This window comes from Capsicum annuum, chromosome 4 (assembly GCF_002878395.1).
Source record: "Capsicum annuum cultivar UCD-10X-F1 chromosome 4, UCD10Xv1.1, whole genome shotgun sequence".
NCBI classification, from domain to species: domain Eukaryota; kingdom Viridiplantae; phylum Streptophyta; class Magnoliopsida; order Solanales; family Solanaceae; genus Capsicum; species Capsicum annuum.
In genome coordinates, this window is record NC_061114.1 from 4,658,504 (window position 1) to 4,665,575 (window position 7,072).

Below are 7,072 nucleotides of genomic sequence, written 5' to 3' on the forward strand. Positions count from 1 at the left end.
CCTTAAACTTAAGAAACAACTTAAGTTTAAGGTCAGTGCAGAGATCTATCCCTACGGTGGTGATGAAACTTATCAAGTCGCCATAGGTTAAGATATCGTAAGAGATCTTTCCCTCGAATCTATCTTTAATTTTGGTTCTAACCTTTTCTGCAAACAGAGAAGGGAGACCACTAATGAATCGTTCCTTCCAGAAATCATTGTTGCAATCAGGTCAGATCATGACTTTTACTAAAAAGGTATCTTTGTACCACCTAAAGTCTGCTAGGTCTTTGCAGGTAAGATTGTTGAGGATTTCCAAGCTCCTATCTTGGAATAATTTGGGCTCTCCTATGAAATGTCTTGCTATGTGGTATAGGAGAGTGGCACAGGCGTCTTCTTTTGCTACCTGCTCTAGAACTTCTTGGCCATTTTCACTCTTGACCACTGTTTCTATGGCCGTGGCTCCATAGATAAGGTTTTTAATGTCATCAGTGAAGTAGTTGTCCCACCAATGTTTTATCATACCAGTGAAACCCGATACGATCATGGTAGCTGCTTCCTTATTAGTGGCTCCTCTAATTTTGTAAGCCGTGATGGATACACCCATTTCATGGAGTTTGTTGTAGATTTAGTGTTTAGCCAAACCGTCAACATTCCATTCAGTTATTCCTCTACCATCATGGTTGAAAGTTGAGAGATAGGGATTCTCTTCAAATTGGATGTCTGGAGGAGAGGGTTTTTTATAATAGTTTTTCTTGGTGGAAAAACGATCACTGGTGAGTTTAGAAAGAGAGTTTTTCTGGTTGCTGGACTCTGCTTTCTCAGAGATCTTAAACTTGGAAAGTTTTTCATTGATTTGTTCCAAGATTTTTCCTGATACTTTGAAGTCATCACTGAGATTAGGGAATTTTTCTTTTTGGAATTCAGGGATCTTAAAGATGGGGTTGGCTATAGGATTATGGCTTGGAGCCCCTTTCTCAGGAGCGGGGGAACTAAAAGGAAGTATCGAGTTTTTAGTATCTCCTATTTGCTGGGAGATAGTGTGAAGGACCTGATTAGTATAGTTGTTTTGTTCAACTATCCTATCGAGGTCTCTATTGATAGGGGCTGATAGAGGTCTATCATGTTTCTTCTTGAAGGGTGAAGCATTGAGGACTTCATTGGAATGAGGAATTTTTATCCCTTCGAGAGGAGGAGTAACGGATTCAATTATCTTGTTACTCTGGGATGATAAGGTTAAGGGATTCATTTTGGCTTTCCATTCTTCCGGTAAGCTCAAACCATCGAAAGAATTCTATGTCACATCGGAGTCTTTTCATATCGGCTATCCATAGCCGACCGAATTCCTTTTGTTGTTCTTTGGAATAGGTACTGGTGTACCATTTTCTTTTTATTGCGTCCTTAGGGAGGTACCAGCGGACTTTAAGAGCTTTAAGGTCAGGTGTATACTCTTCATCAGATTTGATGACGAGTAGGCTGGGGTCGGTCCTAATTTTTTGACGGGATATGGTAGGGGGAGGTTCCATATCAGAGGCTATAGGACTGCCTGGATCATAAGGATTTTCAGGTTCTGGGGACTCATGGACCCTAGTGGATTGCTGATAATAAACTTTCGGGACAGGACCAGAGAAGTCGACTCCTCTTACTTTGCCCTTGTCATTGTTATTATCATTTTCGTCACTTCCCTCCTGGGTTTTTGAGGTGGAAGCTCTGTTTGAGACAGACCGTCGAAAAGAAGAGTTTCGAGGGGCGACGAAGCCTAAGAATTTGGTATCAAAAGTAACAGACACAGACCCAATATCCTCTAACCTCTGAGTCCGTACGGCTACCAGCTGTGCAAGCATGTGAATACATTATCTGAATTCAGCATTAGAAACCTCTCCTTCATGAGGATGAGTACGATTGGCCCCCGTTCGGAGAGCTCTGGGAGGACTGGTTGGCATAGAAGGTACTCCCAAAGTAGGAACAGGTTATGGGGTATGAGCTCTATTACTAGTCCGCATCCCATGGGTGGGACAGACTTCATCATCCTGAGCATTAACGTTGGTTCGATGGGGAGGCATCACTAGTTTTTTGAAAAGAAAGAGGACACTAATTAGGGGATAGATTAGACTCTGAAGCACGAACTAAATCACAAAGAAGAGAAACATTCATAAACGCCTAGTAGCCTCCTGCTTATAAGTGTGGCGCGCTACACACCTATAAATAAGACTCTACCCGATGTGATTTCGCAGAAACCCTAGACCATGAACTGTGCTTTGATACCAAGTTTGTCACTACCCGAACTAGAGCCTGGCCGTGACGGACATCCCAAACCATGAAGGCCCGAAACACCCTTCTCTATCTGGTAATCATACATAACATTTATATAATAAAAGAAGATGTGAAAACATAATCTGCTACGGAAATATGGTCAATTCTGAATTCAACATAAGTATGGAAACTATAAATCAACTACATCTAAATAACATCTGACTAAGTCTGTGAAATCTCTACTACATGAAAATCTGACAACTGTTTGAAACTGGGACAAGGGCCCCAGTAGATCAAAACTGAATTAAGTGACATAATCTGAAAAGACAGGCCTTCTGGAATAGAGAAGGCTCACAGCTGCACAATCTGATCAGTTGTCTGAATTATCTACTACTTATCTGGACCCCTAGACTGAGTCCCAGAACCTGAGAGGTAGGGGGAGGGGAGGTCAATATAGATGTACTGGTACGCAAAGCATATCTAAAATAATCATTTATAAATCAACATACATGAGAGTAATTTAAAACAGTTCATTAGTATATCATATGGTAAGAATTCACATGGGCATTTTAAAGACTCTGTAAGAAAAAACCATCTCAACTCTGAGAAATCTGTGTTGCTTCTGCGCTAGGTGGTATACCCTACAACTCTAAAAAATTCCATGGGCTACATGAAAACTGCCATTAACTCGGCAGTGAAGCCTCCAACCCAAGTGTGCCGCAAGGGTCGGAGTCTCTAAATCTACTACGCCACACGGCCTTCGCTAGCGTACAATAATAATCTACCTGTATCGGCAAATACGGTTTCAGGCTAAGAGTTGCTTGAACTCGCGCCTTCTTCGGGTAACCACCTAACCCTCTTTAAGACCCTTTTTAAAACTCTATCAAAATATGCAGTCTCTGAAAACATACTCTGTTATGGCATAAATACATATGGTATCGTCATACCATTAACTTGCAAGTCACATCTCTGAACCATTATTAGTCTATCATAAATCTCTATTTTTAAAACACAAGTTTTGGGACCACCATTTCAATAATTCAATTCAAAGAAACTCTTTCTCAAACCTCGTGTAAACACATGCAAGGAACTCATCTTTGTCAAGCATTTCAATAGTACAAGGTGGTCATGTCAAAGTTCTCAATTACATGCAATTTGTTCTCTTAAACACAAGAACACATTTATATCAAGAAACACCCTCTCAACAATTTCAAATCATGCTCAAATGCTATAATATTGTGAAAACATCTTTCAAATCACAAAACCATAATCTTTAATTCAATATATGCTCTCAACGATCTTAAATCTCAAATTCCATACATATACGTATACATGTAAATCAATTTAGGGGATAGGACCACAAGTTCAAAACAATAGTAATATTAAAACATTCGGAGTATGTAATTTAGAACATAGATTCCAAAACCTCTTTGAAATTCATGCATAAAAATCTAAAAATTCATGCTCTAATGGTTTTAAGCCCATGTAGTTTTTAGGACAAACCCCACGTACCTCGATTACAAGAATAAGGGATGATCCTTGAAGCCTACGATTTGAGGATTTCAAATCTTCAGTCCATTTTGAAAATCTACGGTTGAATATTGAGTTTCTTGGAGGAGAAGTATATGAATTAGGATTTTTGTTTTGAGGAAAATCTTGAGAATGTCATATATTCTGCTTGTAGAGGTCTTAATCTACTGTTTGCACATTTTAAGAGGTTTGAAAAAAGTCCGAATTACCCTTGTTAACTTCTGCACGAAGCTGAAAAAATTAAACTGGGAACCCAATTTTATGGGCCACCGCGACGCGCCACTATCGCGGTGGCGCGTTGGAAATTGACGAATGGGAAATTGGGATCCTCCGCGATGCGCCACTATCGCGAGGTCCCACTGAAATTTGACAATTGCTAATTAAACCCTCTCCGCGACGCGCTAAACACCAGAATGATGATGTTTTACGACTAGCACATAAAATAGCCATAACTTCTTCACCGAGTGTCCATTTTGGACGAATCTTATATCAACGGAAAGCTTATTCAGTCATCTACGTAATGAAAAGTTGAAATATAAGGGATTCCATAGGGAAATAAGTATAAGTCATTTTAGAAGCCAATGCTTGATATTTTAGGGACAAAATTTAGCTAAGAAAAACTTTGGGGCGTTACAATTAATTTCTATTGGTTATTATCATTTAAGGGAATTTTTCAGATTATGTAGGCCTCAAAGACTTGAAAAAATTTGAGAAGACCAAAAGTTCACCAAGTCCTTACAACCATACATTTGGTGGAAAAGATATTCCTCAAATCAGTCCAAACACTCCCCAAGTTGCCTTCTACTTAAGTGTTCTACGTGGTCAATTCTTGTCCTACGTAACGTCCTACGTATATTATGTCTCATAGAACGTGTGTGTCTACTTGTTTAACTTTGAACGAGTATAAGTGTCTACTTGTACGCACCCAAATTTGAAGGTCATAGATGTGATTTTGACGCCAAGTTAAATACCATATTTATGTATTGGAATTTTTGCTGATGATGATGAATCCCAAATGATTTGCCTCAAATGATATGTGCATGAGTACTGATCCAGGGAGATTTTTTTCATGTCCATATGATGCATGACTCTCATAGTTGTGTTGCAGTCCTCAAGTTTTGATGATATTTAAACTATTCCACAAAGACGGCTAAAAATAGTCTCTATGGGACCTGGTCCCATGAGAAGTCGATCTAAAGATGATATGCCATATTCCTCCAATAATTGTAATGAAGCCAATAATTATGTCGTGCAAAAATGATATGCCATATTCCTCCAATAAGTTTATTTTACTAACTTATACTATACTCTCGAGAAATATTTTCACATGATTTGCATATTTTATATGTTCATAATCCTTTTATCTCTAGCTAGGAAAGAATCTGTAGACTTTTATATGGGATGGTAATAAAAGTTGCTTTTAATTATAATTTATAATGTTTTTGAAATTTCGACTTGTTGTAGAGTATGTTTTCATGAACTTCTTTTTTAATAAAAGAATACACAACATTTATTTGTATTGGTTATTATAATTTTAGTGAATTTTTCAGAAAAGTACACCAAGTCTTTACAATCATACATTGGGTGGAAAAGTTATTACTCTAATCAGTCCAAACACTCCCCAAGTTACCTTCTACTAAAGTTCTACGCGGTCAATTCTTGTCCTACATAGCCTCTGACGTGTGTTATGTCACATAAGACGTGCTTTCCAAACTCAACTGGAACATGATGCTTGATTGAGTCGAGAGGGTCTACATCTGGAGATATTTGGTGAGCTGCTTGGCTAATATGTAACGCCATACTGCTATGTTGTCTATGTTGTTTTGTGAAGACATTTATTTACTCTTTATCGATGTTATGACAAACTCGACTGTTGATGTTATCACTGATTGATTGTCTAATCCACATCTGGCTGATGTCGATAAGTGTCAGATATTCTGCTTATAATCCTTAATCACATTTCAACAACGTAAAAGAGACAAATATACGCTCGAACTATGATAAATGTTACGTATATACCCTCCATTATACTTTGGGTACACATATGCCCCTACCGTTAATAAAATGGTACGTATATGCTCCTCACACTAACGGTAGGGACATGTGTACCCAAAGTATGATGGAAGGTATATACGTATCATTTATCATAATTCAGGTTATATTTGTCCTTTTCCATTTCAACAATGCCACTATTGTATTAACGCCAAGAAACAAAGGTTGTTCTTCAACCACACTACGCAGCAGCAGCGATGCCAGCTGAACTCACATTACAATTTATTAAGGAGGGGACTGGAGTAGAAGAAACGTTAACTTCTCTTAATCCTTCAAACCTGGGAAAAATCTTACCCATCACTGTAACTATTGTACAAATATTGAATGTGGCGACACAAAAATGTTCATCTACAATTTTCAGTAACTGGTCTTACAAAAGCAAATGAACTTTGGGGATTTGATGGCATCAATAATTCCAGTACAACATCATTGGGGCGGGTTATCATCTTGAGACCTTGTTCTATCAAGCCTGCATTCAAAAATCGTTCAGGCTAAGTAACTGATATCTTCGTCGGCTTATCTTAGACAATCAATTAATGAAACAAATGGTGTGATTGTTTGTGTTTACCCGGAACAAGTTTTTTCTTTCCATAGAGCTCTTTCACTAAAGGGTTTGCTGCCCATTGATTTTCAGCAACGCGATTTGTAGGCTGGAGTTTAACAATTTTACCATCCCGAGATAAAACAACCTGATTGGCAATATAAGCACATCAACTATGATAAACACATAAATAGTTACTAGTAAACAACAACAACAACAATAACGTACTCAGTGTATTCCCATCAAGTGGGGTCTGAGGAGGGTAAAGTGTACGCAGTCCATTCCACTACCTCAGACGAAGTAGAAAGTCTTGTTTCCGATAGACCCTCGGCTCAGGACAGATAACAACATAACAAACAAAACACATAAAAGCATGCAACAAGGGATATAGTTACTAGTAAACGTTCACAACAAATCTATAGCCATGCTCAACTGGCAACTATAGTAGAGTTGAAATCCAGGTGGGAAGAATAAGTTTAAAAGGGTAGAGAAAGGCATTAGGAACTTAGGAGAAAATAAAGTAGCAATGACAATAGAATCTTCAACGCTTAAATTTTATAATGCAGAAATCTCGTGAACTCTAAATGCAAATCTGACTCCAATTAGCTCATTTCAGGAAATTTTGAAACATTTATCAAAGGGCCCTACAGTTGTGAACAGGATTATGGCATGATGTAAGCTAGATCAAGTAACCGAGCTTGATAACTAGCTTGTTTA

The 7,072-nt window shown here is 38.2% G+C and overlaps 1 long non-coding RNA gene across 2 annotated transcripts; it reads right to left on the bottom strand.

The window, feature by feature from the left end:
- Positions 1 to 6,057: 6,057 nt before the first annotated feature.
- On the bottom strand, positions 6,058 to 7,066 carry LOC124897608. Of its 2 annotated transcripts, XR_007054373.1 has the most exons (3): positions 6,584 to 7,066; positions 6,383 to 6,503; positions 6,058 to 6,283 (listed from the first exon to the last, which is right to left on the bottom strand). It is a non-coding gene; the product is annotated as an uncharacterized LOC124897608 (long non-coding RNA). The 2 variants fall into 2 exon arrangements; XR_007054372.1 differs by lacking the exon at positions 6,584 to 7,066 and having other exon boundaries at positions 6,383 to 6,577.
- Positions 7,067 to 7,072: the final 6 nt, after the last annotated feature.